Below are 16100 nucleotides of genomic sequence, written 5' to 3' on the forward strand. Positions count from 1 at the left end.
AGTCCTTAACCAACTCCAACCATCTTCTTTGCCTTAAATTCAAATCTGGCTGGGTGAAGATATACTTCAGGCTCTTATGGTCAGTATAAATCTCGCACTTATTTCGAATCAAATAATGCCTCCAAATTTTAAGTGTGTGCACTACGGCTGCAAGTTCCAGATCATGGGTTGGATAATTCTGCTCATGAGGCCTGAGCTGGCGGGAAGCATATGCAACGACTTTCCCGTCTTGCATGAGTACACAACCCAATCCTTGTCGGGATACATCACAATAGATGACAAAATCCCGATGAATGTCTGGTAGGGTTAGTACTGGAGCGGTCGTCAGTCTTTGCTTCAATTCCTGGAAACTCCTTCCACAGGACTCCGTCCAGGTGAATTTCTTCTCCTTCTTGAGTAGCTCTGTCATGAGCCGGGCTATCTTGGAAAATCCTTCCATGAATCTCCGATAATACCCAGCTAATCCAAGAAAATTTCTGATCTCACTGACGTTGGTCGGTTGCTGCCAGTTGGACACTGCTTCGACCTTCTCGGGGTCCACTGCTACTCCTTCCGCGGTCAGAATATGGCCAAGGAAGGCTACTTTCTCTAGCCAGAACTCACACTTGCTGAATTTGGTGTATAGCCTATGCATTCTCGGCTTCTCCAAAACTACCCTGAGGTGCTGCTCGTGCTCTTGAATACTCTTCGAGTAAATAAGTATGTCGTCGATGAAGACTACAACAAACTTATCTAACTCATCCATAAACACCTTATTCATGAGGTTCATGAAATATGCAGGTGCATTAGTGAGTCCAAAGGACAGCACAGTGAACTCAAACTGCCCGTACCGGGTGACGAAAGCTGTCTTTGGGATGTCGCTCTCCCTAATCTTGAGCTGAAAATATCCTGACCTCATATCGATCTTGGAGAAGTACTTGGCTCCTTTTAACTGATCAAAAAGGTCATCGATCCTGGGAAGGGGGTACTTGTTCTTGATAGTGACTTCGTTTAGTGCCCGGTAATCTACACACAACCTCATACTTCCGTCCTTCTTCTTAACAAATAGAACCGGGGCTCCCCAAGGAGACGAACTTGGCCTGATGAAGCCAATTCGTTGTAGTTCTTCCAGTTGTTTCTTTAATTCTGCTAACTTCGAGGCTGCCATCCTATAGGGTCCCTTGGCTATAGGGGCGGTTCCAGGAACAAGGTCAATAACAAACTCTACATCCCTATCTGGTGGCATACCGGGAAGTTCTTCAGGGAAGACATCTGGGTATTCATTCACTACTGGGACTTCATCCAAGGACTTGGTTTCCATGCTGAATACCATCGGGTTCGCTCCACTTTCCCGAGTGTGACAGGTCAATCGGACTCCTTCCGGGTTCGTGAGGTGTACCACCTTGTCAGTACATCCTATGAGGCCATTGTGTCGACTTAACCAGTTGTAACACCCATGTGTTAATCGTCTCGCTAATCACGAGTTAACTCGCTAATCGTGGACTCAAATTCGTCGTTAACGCTAATCGCGTTCGTTTAGTAAACATCTTCTCAGTCGTTTTCGATCTCGTTTTTGTCCTTGATCGGAGCTTCGATTGAACTTCCGCCCAAAATGAAAGTTGTAGATCTTTCCTTCCTCTACAACTTTTATTTTGGCCAAATTTCAAGTTCTTATATGAAAATTTGAGTTTCAACTAGTCAAACTCGGGCTAAAATCTTTTAAACGAGCAAACAGTGCCCCTCCAGTGCTCGACACTATGCCCGACGCCCATACCGCCGCTGTCGCCGGCGAGCGGCGCCACGCGTCGGCAATCCCGGCGATCCTCGACGTCTGAGCGCTGCTCGCATTCTCGCGGACGCCCTCGAAGCTTCCCGTTTCGTCCCAATCCTCCTTTCTCCTTCCTCGGAGCTAGGTCGAGCTCAAGCGGGCAGAACCGAGCAGAGTCGCCGCCGTTCGTCGCGCCTTCCACGGCTCGCCGCCCCGCTTCGATTCATCGCGCTCCAACCCACTACACCTCGCCCCGAAGCTCGTCCATCTCTCCACGAGCGCGGCCGTGCTCTACCCCGGCCGAAATCGAGCTGCAGAACTCCGTCCACCATTGCCGTCGCCCCGAACTCCACCCGCGCCGTCGAGCTCCCTCTCCGAGGTCTTCTCCGCCCAAATCGAGCCCCTGGTAAGCTCCACCGCGCTCTCCTCTCCCTTCCTGACCCTTGCCCCGGCCGAATCCCACGCCACCGCCTCCGCAGTGCCGCCGCGCCGCCGCGGACGCGCTGAGCGCCGCCCGCGCGCGCCGCCGGAGCTCCCTGCTCCAGCCCGCGGCCCCCTACCGCGCGCCCCTAGGCCTCTTGGCCTCCCTGAGGCTCACGCCGCCCTCTCCCGCCGCCGCCTTGCGCCGCAGTGGCCAGAACATCGCCGCCGCCGCCGCCGCCGCCCCTGCGCCCCGCGCCCCTGTCCCGCGCCCGCGCCCCGACTCCGCCTGACGTCCTGGCCGTGGCGCCCCGCAGCAGTGCCGCCGGCCGGCCCCCGCCAGCGGAAGCCCCGCTGCGGGCCCGCAAGCGCGCGCGAAGCAGGGGAGGGGGAGCAGCTGGGCCGGCGCCCACTGCCATGTGGGGCCCGGCTGTCAGCCCCCCCCCCTTTTTATTGTTTTCCTTTCATTTAAATGGCTGGAACCTTCCTAAAAGTGTAGAAATTTGTAGAAAATCCAAAAATTGCAAACCCAATTTTGTTAGGTTTCTAAAATCATGATATTCAGAGGAAAAATAGCTGTGCAGAGCAATTGTCACTCTTTCTCTGATGAAAATTTCAATTTGTGTTTAACATAGTTTATTTTTGTACCACTTGTTCTGTTGCTCTAAAAATCATAGAAAATTCGCAGTGGTTTACTCATTTCATGTTTAGTCCACTGTAAAAGTTTCATGACCTATTGCTATGCATTTTTTTTGTGTAGATCTATTTATGTTCAATTTACCTTGCTAGGGTTTTTTAAATGCTTTGTTAGTAGTTGTTTTCGAAGGAAACACTTCAGGCTAAAATGAGTTGATCTTTTCATCGTGTCATAAGTACTCATGCGTTGCACCGTATCCTAACTGTTGCATGGCATATTTTACTCGTGTAGACGCCGCGAACGAAGCTGTCCACGAGCTAGTTGCTGAGCCGGTCCAGGAGCCACGAGCAGGAAAGCAGCAGGAGGACGCCGTTGAGCCCGCTCCAGAAGAATTCGTTAACCCCGCTGACCTGCAAGGCAAGCCCCGGAGCATAACCATAATTTAAATTATTCAATGTTTATTTAAGTATTGTGCATTTATGTTCTAGGAGTTGAATGGAACCATAGTATGCATGTTTCCCTAGGTACCGTGGGCCTATACTAGTATGCAGGTGTCGATAGAAATACTTTGCTAAATAGGATTTCGGTAGAAGTCGAGTGATTACTGTCACTCGCGAGTTTAGGATCTTGATTCCTTAGCCTTGGCTTGAATTGAAATGTTGAGTAAAAAGAAATGGAGACTGGGCGGAAATGAGTTGGTTCTGGTATGGAATGGATGGAAAGTAAGCTCCGCCTGTGTCGATTGAGGACCGTTCCGTTATTGGCAGTGTTGACTGAGTTTGAACAGTACTAACCACATGCCGGAAGTAGGAGGTAGTCGAAACCGGTAAGCTAATTACCTGATTTGCAACGATACTTTGAATCGCGACCTGCTACTCTAGGAGTGGGATGATGGCGGGTGTTGGAGTGTATGTCACCTCCTAGTTCTCTGGGAGTTCGCTGTGAGGGACCCTTCACCCGGGTTTTGGCAGGCGTGATTCAGACGTCGGGGTGATGATGGGAATAGTTGACATGTGTGGCCCGACGGGGTTTACGCGTGTCGTGTGAGTTAGGTCCACCTTGCAAGGTTAAATCGGATCGATTCGCCGTCTCTCTCGGTTAAGAGAACCTTGGTCACTTTGTCACATCGTAGTAAGAAAGTGGAATGAAAACGGAATGGAAAAGACTGGTTTGGAAGTTACTAAAAGATAATCTGTTCCACCATGTGTGCTTTAGATGAATAGGCGAACTTAGTAATACTTGATATACTAAATAGAGCTAAAATATTGAAAGTAAGGATTCACTTCTAGCAGCCTTTCAGCAAAAGAACCCCAGAGCCAAAAAGCTTTGCATGTCTAGGTAATGGGCTAAGTATACCCAGAGTCGGGTAAGCCTTGCTGAGTATTAGTATACTCAGGGTTGTTGTTGTAACCCTTCTGAGCAGGTTGTGTCCCTGCGGACTTCGAGGAGATCTGTGCGTCCTGGATTGGACAGCCGCTTCCTCCGGGTTGGACCGTCGAGTGGGCCCCGTCTTCCCCGTGAAGATTGGGCAGGTTGGCATCACATCGGTGGGCAGGATGTGGAGCTCACCTTTTATCATCGTCGTAGTTATCGTATTGTATTTTCGAACTCAGTTTTAAATTTCCGCTGTGCGTTTGAACTCTGTTGTTTGTATTTAAGACTTTTATGTAAAACCTGTGTTGTAAATTAATTTGAAGATTTTTGTATGCTGGTAACACCTGTGCTCGTCTTCGTACGGGTCTAAGTGCAATTGTGATCCTGGAGTACAGTAGTTTAATCGGGATTTTACCCGACAGCCTGTCAGGTTACACCGTTTTAAGTGCACAGTAACTGGATTAAGTATTAAGATGATGGTTAGTGCATTTAAGCCGGTTTAATTTGGACGGTGCTGCTACAGCTGGCATCAGAGCTCTAAATTGCACTGGGGTGATTACCTTGCAATGATTTCGGGTTTTTTGAAAAGTTGACGCTAGATGCGCTAAGGAATAGAATAGATAGTTCGTATGCCCTAAATATGTTACATAAATTAGGTGGCAACTAAGTATCTATTTTATTCCAGCACTTCCAGCTTTTATTTTTTGTTAAACTTTACTTCTGTAACGACGCACCTACGTTGAGGTAAGCAAGGTAAGCATTCTGGTAGTCCTTAGAATAGCTCACGTGTTTCATACGTGCGCGGGTCCCGTATGTTGAGCATACGAGGAGGTGATAAGGCTCAATTCAAACGAGCCTGTCGCTATCTGCCGCCTGATATGGAGTGCGGATTTCATGCCGTGTGATTGTGATCACGGCCATTTCGTAAGGCAATGTTACGAGATGTAAACCTGTCATGCGGTTGGCCATGACCGTGACCCTTGGGACACGTCTACCCTTGGATATCCCGTAAGGCGAGTGTACGGGAAGTGAATACGTTGTTATGACGTATGCAGCGCTGCCCATTCAGCGTCGAACGTTTGGGTGCCATCTCTATAGTGGATGGTAATGTATGTGTGAATATGTGGGAAACTGCATATGCGTTACCCGTGTGGCGTAGGACACATGGGGGCCGTTCGTGTGTGCTGGCACGAAGGGTCCAGAAATGGATATTTATATCTGTCTCTGTGTTCTTCTGCAGGAAACTAACCACGTTAAGCGTGCTATAAAATCCTTGATCGTAGGAACGACTAGTCTATATATAGGGAGAGTATGTAATTGTGCCACCAATTGCTCTCGTATACCATATTTTGGTACTTGTTTGGGTGAGAAACGCTAGAACGTGGCATGCATCTTGCATCTTGCATTCCTGAGTTGTTTGTTTTGTTACCTTCGGTTGCGCTTCACAAAAATTTATTCGGATCACCATGTTTTTACTATGTGTTCTTAAAAATTTATTTGTGTTGTGTTGCCAGTTTAAATCTGTTCTTTTAAAAATCTGTGACTTACGTTAGCGCTATGTGTTCTTACAGATGGCTAGCTTCACGCACGTGATCGTGGACGCTGAGGGTTGGGCACACTCCAATGCCCTCCACACCGGCCACTATCCTCGTCTGTTGTGGCAGATGCTCAGGGCGTTTGACTACACTGAGCCCCCACAGTACTCCGGACACGAGTTTAGCTTGCTGGGCACCGAGCGCTGCCAGATGATCGTGAAGATCCCTGCGTGCCCCGCTCGCTTGGAATGGGACTCGTGGCAGCTCACTGTCTACGGTAGGAAGCTGGCAGACTCCTGGGAGATTGCAGCTAGGAAGGCTATTGAGGAGTTCTCAGAGAAGTATAATGCAGAGGTGATAGATACTCCTTACATTGTGTTTCCTCTGAAGGATGAGACTACTCAGGCCTATGCAGATCGGGTGAACCGCAACCTGAACTACATGATGCCCGACTACAACGTCAGGACAACCCTCTCGTTCAGCTACTCCTCAGCTTTGAGCAACATGTATGAGCAGCTTCGCGAGGAAAATGCGATATGCAGGAGCAAGGCTCGAGAGGCTCACCTCCATGAGCAGCACATGATTGGTACCCAGGACAAGATCAAGACCCTAAAGGCCAAGTCCAGAGCAAGGAAGATCAGGATTCAGGAGTTGCAGGAGGAGCTGGAGAACAGGACTCAGATGGTGCAGCACCTTGAAGGGCAGCTTCAGCAGGCCCAGGAGTGGATTGAGGACGCTCAGGCTCTGGTGCAGGCAGCAGCAGAGATGGAGGCCGAGGCAGCAGAGGAGGAGCCAGAAGAAGAAGAAGAGGAAGAGGACCCTCAGGAGATCGAGGGAGTGTCTGGAGTCGAGTCGGGACCTGGGACTCCGTGAGGACGCAGCGGGATAGTGTTGATTCTCCCCTTGCAGTGTAGCCTAACTGTAGGATAGTTGGGTAGGATGACCAACATAGTGTTTTAGGCTAACCTTGGGTTGAGAATTCTTTTGTGGCTCGGTAGTTCGAGTCATGTAGGATAACCCCTTGCTAGTGTGGTGTGTAGCCGGGTCGTGCAAGACCCTTCTTTTAGTAGTGGTGTGTTCTCGGGTCGTTTGTGAACCCTTCTCCCATGTTAGTTTGTTGCCGTAGCACGGCTTGGTTTGTACTGAACCTTGTTCCCGCTGAAGCAGTGTGGCTGCTTAATGTAAATTTTACTCCCGTAATGATCTTTTCTGTCACTGTGTGAAATTTCAGCCATGAGTTGCGCTTCGACCGTCTTCAAATCTGAAATTTTTGTTGAGTGATGTTTAGTATTGCATACGTTAGAGCTACTCTGGACGAAACTTGTTGAGTTGATGTGCTTTCAACCAAAGCAAGTTAGTTTATCTTTCCTTGGTGAATCATATCGTGAGGGGAAGGATTCATGCTGTGTGTTCATATTATATATGCACATTCTTTAAATTGCATGAATTAATCCTGATAGCGAAATGGCTAACCAGGGGAATGATTATTTTGCAGATGGGTGATAATCATGGCAATGACAATCACGAGGCACTGCCCCAACAACCTCCCTCTTTGGCTCAAGCTGTTGCAGCTCTTATCGCTGACCGCAACAAGCAGACGGAGTTGATAAGGCAACTGGTGCAAGCTCAGGTCAATGCCGGCAGAGGTCGACATGCTCCCCCGCTAGCACCAGCAGAAACTGACTGTGTCGGTTTTCTGGCCACCCAGCCACCTCTGTTCCATAAGGCCGATGATCCCCTTGAGGCTGATGCCTGGATTCGCACCATTGAGGATAAGTTTAGCATCCTCAATTGCACAGAGATGGACAAAGCCGCCTTTGCAGCACAACAGCTGCGAGGACCTGCAAAAATATGGTGGGTCAATCACAAGGCTCTACTTCCCGCTGGTACACGTCTCACCTGGGATGAGTTTGTGGTAGCTTTTAAAGCCCACCACATCCCTACAAGTTTGATGAGGAGAAAGATGGCAGAGTTCCTAGCCCTGAAGCAAGGGACCAACACTGTGCTCCAGTATGCTCAGACTTTCAATCAGTTATCCCAGTATGGCGGTTTTCATGTGGATACTGATGAGAAGAAACAGGATTGTTTCAGGAGGGGACTTAGCACAAAGCTCCAGGACAAACTGGCTCTCACTACTTGCAACAACTTTACTGATCTGGTTAATAAGGCCATCACACAGGAAGATGCCACGCTGGCACAGAAAGCTGACAAGAAGAGAAAGGCACCTGCTGGATCCTCCAGCAATGCACCCCAGAGATACAAGCTGGTTCAGACAGGGAATCAGCAGACTTCAAACCGTCCTCCACGGCAGGGCCGTTGGGTCGCTAGACCACCCCAGCAACAGCAGCAGTGGGCACCCCGTTTTCCGATACAGCAGCAGAGGCCTTTAATGCTACAAGGTCCTCGCCCCAACAACTACCCATGTTACAATTGTGGTAACCTGGGGCACTTTGCACGTGACTGCCGTCTGCCACCTCGGCAGAATATCTACAAGACTCCCGCGCTGAGTCAAGGTTCCAGCCAGAAGGATCAGAAGAAGAAGATTGTACCTGCCAAGACTGGTCGTGTGAACTACACTACTCTGGAGGAAGTTCCAGAGGGCACCCAAGTGATGGCGGGTACATTCTCCGTTAATCACTGCCCTGTTACTGTGCTATTTGATTTGGGAGCATCTCATACCTTCATCAGTCAAGCATGTGTAGCATGGCTTAATTTGCAAGTAAACCACATGATAAGACCTTATATTATTCATACACCGGGCACACACTTAAGTACCAGCCAATTCGTTCGAGGTGTGGCCCTTGACTTGAACGGGACGATTTTTCCGACTACACCCATTGTCCTTCCAAGCCAGGGGATAGATGTCATACTTGGAATGAATTGGATGAAGGAACATGGTGCTACCATCAATACATCCTCTCGTGTTATTCAGTTAAACTCTCCCACCTATGGTTCTATGGATATTCATCTTTCCCAGCATGCAATTCCAGCCACTGTCATATACCACCTTGAAGGGAAAATTCTAGAAATAATTCCGGTGGTTTGTGAATACCCCGATGTGTTCCCGGAAGACTTGCCAGGTATGCCTCCCGATCGGGATATTGAGTTTGTCATTGAGTTACAGCCTGGCACAGCGCCCATATCTCGAAGGCCATATAGAATGACTCCAAGTGAGTTAGCTGAATTGAAGATCCAGTTACAAGAGTTGCTGGATAAAGGCTATATTCGACCGAGCACCTCACCTTGGGGTTGCCCGGCTCTGTTCGTAAAGAAGAAAGATCACGGACTAAGGCTATGTGTGGATTATCGACCGCTAAATGCAGTCACCATCAAAAACAAATATCCCCTTCCTCGTATTGATATTCTTTTTGATCAACTAGCCGGAGCTAAGGTATTCTCAAAAATAGATCTACGATCTGGCTATCATCAAATCAAAATCAGACCGGTGGATATACCAAAAACAGCTTTCTCTACTCGTTATGGTTTATACGAGTATTTGGTGATGTCCTTCGGATTAACCAATGCTCCAGCTTACTTCATGTACCTCATGAATTCGGTATTCATGCCGGAGTTAGACAAGTTCGTCGTGGTCTTCATTGATGACATCTTGATCTACTCCAAGAATGAGGAAGAACATGCTCATCATCTTCGCATAGTACTTCAGCGTCTGAGAGAGCACCAGCTTTATGCCAAACTCAGCAAGTGTGACTTTTGGCTGAAGGAAGTACCATTCCTTGGTCATGTCATATCTGCTGAGGGCATCTCTGTGGATCCCAGTAAAGTACAAGATGTACTCAATTGGGAAGCCCCAACTTCAGTCCCTGATATTCGCAGTTTCTTGGGCTTAGCTGGGTATTATCGTCGATTCATCCCAGAATTCTCCAGAATTGCGAAGCCAATGACTAAACTTCTTAAGAAGGGTGTCAAGTTCTATTGGAGTAATCAATGTGAGGAAGCTTTCCAGAAATTGAAGACACTTCTCACTTCTGCTCCAATCTTGGCCCAGCCGGACACTACAAAACCATTCGATGTCTACTGTGATGCCTCACGCACAGGACTCGGTTGTGTCTTGATGCAGGAGAACCGGGTGATTGCTTATGCATCTCGATCGCTTAAGTGTCACGAAGAAAACTATCCCACTCATGATCTTGAATTAGCAGCTGTCGTCCATGCTCTGAAGATCTGGCGACACTATCTTTTAGGTTCATTGTGCAATATCTATACCGATCACAAGAGTCTCAAATATCTTTTCACTCAAGCTGATTTGAACATGCGTCAAAGAAGATGGCTTGAGTTAATTAAAGATTATGAGCTCGAAGTGCATTATCATCCTGGCAAGGTGAATGTGGTTGCCGATGCGCTAAGTCGCAAAGCTCACTGTCATTGCATTTCAGCTATACCATTAAGCGAATCCCTTTGCTTTGAAATGGAAAAAGCTGAACTTAAGTATCGTACCACATGGCACATTGGCTCATCTAGAGCTTACTCCTACTATTCGTGATCTCATCGTCACGGCACAAAAGCAAGACAAAGGGGTGAAGGAAATTCAGAGAAGACTATTAGAAGGAGACCCTAAAGTGAATTGCTTCCACCAGGATAATGAGAATGTGTTATGGTTCAAGGACCGATTAGTGGTGCCTAAGAATTTTGAGCTCAGAAAACAAATTCTTGACGAAGCCCATACTTCACGACTATCAATTCATCCGGGTAGCAACAAGATGTACCAAGACCTGAAGCAACGATTTTGGTGGACTCGGATGAAAAGAGAAATTGCCAAGTATGTGTCAGAGTGTGATATCTGTAGAAGAGTTAAGGCTAGTCATCTCAGACCAGCTGGAACTCTCCAGCCCTTGAATATTCCAGAATGGAAATGGGAAGATATAAGTATGGATTTCATCGTCGGCTTACCTCGAACTCAAAAGGGTTATGACTCTATTTGGGTTGTGGTCGACAGGCTAACTAAATCGGCACATTTCCTCCCAGTTAAGATGACATACTTGACCAAGCAGTATGCGGAACTATATATTAATCGCATACTTTGTTTGCATGGTGTGCCAAAGACTATCATTTCTAATCGTGGAACTCAATTCATTGCCCGTTTTTGGGAGCAGTTACATGCTTGCTTGGGAACGCATCTTATTCGCAGCTCTGCATATCACCCTCAGACAGACGGCCAAACCGAAAGGATAAATCAAATTTTGGAGGATATGCTTCGTGCATGTGTCTTGACCTATCCACAGAAATGGGATCAATGTTTGCCATTAGCTGAATTCTCCTATAACAATAGTTATCAAGAGAGCATCAAAATGGCACCATTCGAAGCGTTGTATGGTCGTCGATGCCGTACACCTCTCAATTGGTCTGAATCCGGAGAAAGAACAATCTTTGGGCCCGACATGGTTCAAGAGGCCGAAGAACAAGTCCGTCATATCCAAGCCAACTTAAAGATAGCACAGTCTCGGCAGAAGAGCTATGCGGATAAAAGAAGAGATCCACTCGTCTTTAAGGTCGGTGACCACGTCTATCTGAAAGTCTCACCTTGGAAAGGCGTGCAAAGGTTTGGAATAAAAGGAAAGCTAGCTCCCCGCTACATCGGTCCATATCCAATTGTGGAACGATGCGGTCCTGTGGCGTATCGGTTGGATCTTCCAGCGAATCTTTCTGCAGTTCATAACATCTTCCATGTGTCGCAACTCAGATTGTGCCTTAGAGTTCCAACTGAAGCTGTTGAAAGTGACTCGATTCAATTAGAGTCTGATCTCACATATCCTGAGCATCCTATCAAGATTATTGATCGCAAGGAGCGAGTTACTCGTCGCACGACCAACCGATTCTACAAAGTTCAATGGAGTAATCATTCCGAAGATAAAGCTACTTGGGAGAAGGAGGAATTTCTGAAATCCAAGTATCCGGAGTTTTTAAACGTTCATCCAGGTACTACATCTTCGAACCTTCTCGTCTTATACTTTCTTTCGTGTGTGAATCTCGGGACGAGATTTCTTTAAGGGGGAAAGGCTGTAACACCCATGTGTTAATCGTCTCGCTAATCACGAGTTAACACGCTAATCGTGGACTCAAATTCATCGTTAACGCTAATCGCGTTCGTTTAGTAAACATCTTCTCAGTCGTTTTCGATCTCGTTTTTGTCCTTGATCGGAGCTTCGATTCAACTTCCACCCAAAAAGAAAGTTGTAGATCTTTCCTTCTTCTACAACTTTTATTTTGGCCAAATTTCAAGTTCTTATATGGAAATTTGAGTTTCAACTAGTCAAACTCGGGCTAAAATCTTTTAAACGAGCAAACAGTGCCCCTCCTGTGCTCGACACTGTGCCCGATGCCCATACCGCTGCTGGTCGCCGGCGAGCGGCGCCACGCGTCGGCAATCCCGGCGATCCTCAACGTCTGAGCGCTGCTCGCATTCTCGCGGATGCCCTCGAAGCTTCCCGTTCCGTCCCAATCCTCCTTTCTCCTTCCTCGGAGCTAGGTCGAGCTCAAGCGGGCAGAACCGAGCAGAGTCGCCGCCGTTCATCGCGCCGGCCACGGCTCGCCGCCCCGCTTCGATTCATCGCGCTCCAACCCACTACACCTCGCCCCGAAGCTCGTCCATCTCTCCACGAGCGCGGCCGTGCTCTACCCCGGCCGAAATCGAGCTGCAGAACTCCGTCCGCCATTGCTGTCGCCCCGAACTCCACCCGCGCCGTTGAGCTCCCTCTCCGAGGTCTTCTCCGCCCAAATCGAGCCCCTGGTGAGCTCCACCGCGCTCTCCTCTCCCTTCCTGACCCTTTCCCCGGCCGAATCCCACGCCACCGCCTCCGCAGTGTCGCCGCGCCGCCGCGGACGCGCTGATCGCTGCCCGCGCGCGCCGCCGGAGCTCCCTGCTCCAGCCCGCGGCCCCCTACCGCGCGCCCCTAGGCCTCTTGGCCTCCCTGAGGCTCACGCCGCCCGATCCCGCCGCCGCCTTGCGCCGCAGTGGCCGGAACGTCACCGCCGCCGCCGCTCCATGCCGCGCGCGCCGCCGCCGCCGCCCCTGTCCCGCGCCCGCGCCCCGACTCCGCCTGTCGTCCTGGCCGTGGCGCCCCGCAGCAGTGCCGCCGGCCGGCCCCCGCCAGCGGAAGCCCCGCTGCGGTCCCGTCAGCGCCGCGCCGGCCATGGCCGCGCAAGCGCGCGCGAAGCAGGGGAGGGGGAGCAGCTGGGCCGGCGCCCACTGCCATGTGGGGCCCGGCTGTCAGCCCCCCCCCCCTTTTATTGTTTTCCTTTCATTTAAATGGCTGGAACCTTCCTAAAAGTGTAGAAATTTGTAGAAAAATCCAAAAATTGCAAACCCAATTTTGTTAGGTTTCTAAAATCATGATCTTCAGAGGAAAAATAGCTGTGCACAGCAATTGTCACTTTTTCTCTGATGAAAATTTCAATTTGTGTTTAACATAGTTTATTTTTGTACCACTTGTTCTGTTGCTCTAAAAATCATGGAAAATTCGAAGTGGCTTACTCATTTCATGTTTAGTCCACTGTAAAAGTTTCATGACCTGTTGCTATGCATTTTTTTTGTGTAGATCTATTTATGTTCAATTTACCTTGCTAGGGTTATTTAAATGCTTTGTTAGTAGTTGTTTTCGAAGGAAACACTTCAGGCTAAAATGAGTTGATCTTTTCATCGTGTCATAAGTACTCATGCGTTGCACCATATCCTAACTGTTGCATGGCATATTTTACTCGTGTAGACGCCGCGAACGAAGCTGTCCACGAGCTAGTTGCTGAGCCGGTCCAGGAGCCACGAGCAGGAAAGCAGCAGGAGGACGCCGTTGAGCCCGCTCCAGAAGAATTCGTTAACCCCGCTGACCTGCAAGGCAAGCCCCGGAGCATAACCATAATTTAAATTATTCAATGTTTATTTAAGTATTGTGCATTTATGTTCTAGGAGTTGAATGGAACCATAGTATGCATGTTTCCCTAGGTACCGTGGGCCTATACTAGTATGCAGGTGTCGATAGAAATACTTTGCTAAATAGGATTTCGGTAGAAGTCGAGTGATTACTGTCACTCGCGAGTTTAGGATCTTGATTCCTTAGCCTTGGCTTGAATTGAAATGTTGAGTAAAAAGAAATGGAGACTGGGCGGAAATGAGTTGGTTCTGGTATGGAATGGATGGAAAGTAAGCTCCGCCTGTGTCGATTGAGGACCGTTCCGTTGTTGGCAGTGTTGACTGAGTTTGAACAGTACTAACCACATGCCGGAAGTAGGAGGTAGTCGAAACCGGTAAGCTAATTACCTGATTTGCAACGATACTTTGAATCGCGACCTGCTACTCTGGGAGTGGGATGATGGCGGGTGTTGGAGTGTATGTCACCTCCTAGTTCTCTGGGAGTTCGCTATGAGGGACCCTTCACCTGGGTTTTGGCAGGCGTGATTCAGACGTCGGGGTGATGATGGGAATAGTTGACGTGTGTGGCCCGACGGGGTTTACGCGTGTCGTGTGAGTTAGGTCCACCTTGCAAGGTTAAATCGGATCGATTCGCCGTCTCTCTCGGTTAAGAGAACCTTGGTCACTTTGTCACATCGTAGTAAGAAAGTGGAATGAAAACGGAATGGAAAAGACTAGTTTGGAAGTTACTAAAAGATAATCTGTTCCACCATGTGTGCTTTAGATGAATAGGCGAACTTAGTAATACTTGATATACTAAATAGAGCTAAAATATTGAAAGTAAGGATTCACTTCTAGCAGCCTTTCAGCAAAAGAACCCCAGAGCCAAAAAGCTTTGCATGTCTAGGTAATGGGCTAAGTATACCCAGAGTTGGGTAAGTCTTGCTGAGTATTAGTATACTCAGGGTTGTTGTTGTAACCCTTCTGAGCAGGTTGTGTCCCTGCGGACTTCGAGGAGATCTGTGCGTCCTGGATTGGACAGCCGCTTCCTCCGGGTTGGACCGTCGAGTGGGCCCCGTCTTCCCCGTGAAGATTGGGCAGGTTGGCATCACATCGGTGGGCAGGATGTGGAGCTCACCTTTTATCATCGTCGTAGTTATCGTATTGTATTTTCGAACTCAGTTTTAAATTTCTGCTGTGCGTTTGAACTCTGTTGTTTGTATTTAAGACTTTTATGTAAAACCTGTGTTGTAAATTAATTTGAAGATTTCTGTATGCTGGTAACACCTGTGCTCGTCTTCGTACGGGTCTAAGTGCAATTGTGATCCTGGAGTACAGTAGTTTAATCGGGATTTTACCCGACAGCCTGTCAGGTTACACCGTTTTAAGTGCACAGTAACTGGATTAAGTATTAAGATGATGGTTAGTGCATTTAAGCCGGTTTAATTTGGACGGTGCTGCTACACCAGTCCATTCCAAGGATCACGTCTATTCCCTTGGACTTTAGTACTACTAAGTCTGCTAAAAATTCTACCCCACTTAAATTGATCCTTACCCGTAGACAACCTAGTGGACACTTGATGTCACCTCCAGGCGTCCGGGTTAATAGGGGTGTTTTTAGTAGTACTGTAGGTATTTTGTGCTTTTCCACAAAACTCGAGGATATGAATGAGTGCGATGCTCTAGAATCAAATAACACTGTTGTAAGGGCTGAGCTGACTAGGTACTCACCGAGTACTACGCCCTGAGCTCCTTAAGCCTCCTGTGCGTTGATGTGATTGACGCGGGCTCGTCCAAATGACTGCTGGGGCTGCCTCATCTGCTGACTGTTGTTGTTGGCGTTGCTGTTGTTGTGGATGGGCACTCGGTTGGCACCGGTCAAGACTGGCTTTGGTCCGTTCACCGTGTTGGAGAAGGATGACGTAGCAGGCTTGTTCTTGGCATAGGGGCAGTCGGCGATGAAATGTCCCGTCTCTCGGCAGTTGAAGCAGGCCCTCACATTGTTGTTGTTGGTGGTGACCTGGCTCGCATTACTCTGCGGGGCCCTCATGGTGTTCTGGCTTCTGGGCTGGGTGTTAGGGGCCCGTGGTCCTGTCACTTGAGACTGAGTTCTGTACTGCATTGGGGCTTGGAGCCTTGGTGCGTTGTAGCTAAAGCTTCTGGGCTTCTGGACACGATCCTGCTGGCGAAACTTGCTCTCCAGGAACTTGCGCTTGTTATCCTTTCTTTCATCAATCTTGGCCTTCTCTGTGAGGATTGCCTTGTTCATCAGAGTGTTGAAATCAGGATAGATCTGAGGGGTGAGCAGGGTCCTGAGTTCCGGGTTTAGTCCCTTCTTGAACATATCCTGCTTCTTCTCGTCGTCGTTCACTTCTTCTGGTGCGTAGCGAGCCAGCTCCATAAACTGGTGAGTATACTCTTCCACCGACATACCCCCTTGCTGAAGCGCGCGGAATTCATCCACCTTGCACTTCATGGTGGCCGAGGGGATATGGTAGCGGCGGAACTCCTTTACGAATTCATTCC

The sequence above is a fragment of the Panicum virgatum genome, chromosome 6N, assembly GCF_016808335.1.
Source record: "Panicum virgatum strain AP13 chromosome 6N, P.virgatum_v5, whole genome shotgun sequence".
Lineage (NCBI taxonomy): Eukaryota > Viridiplantae > Streptophyta > Magnoliopsida > Poales > Poaceae > Panicum > Panicum virgatum.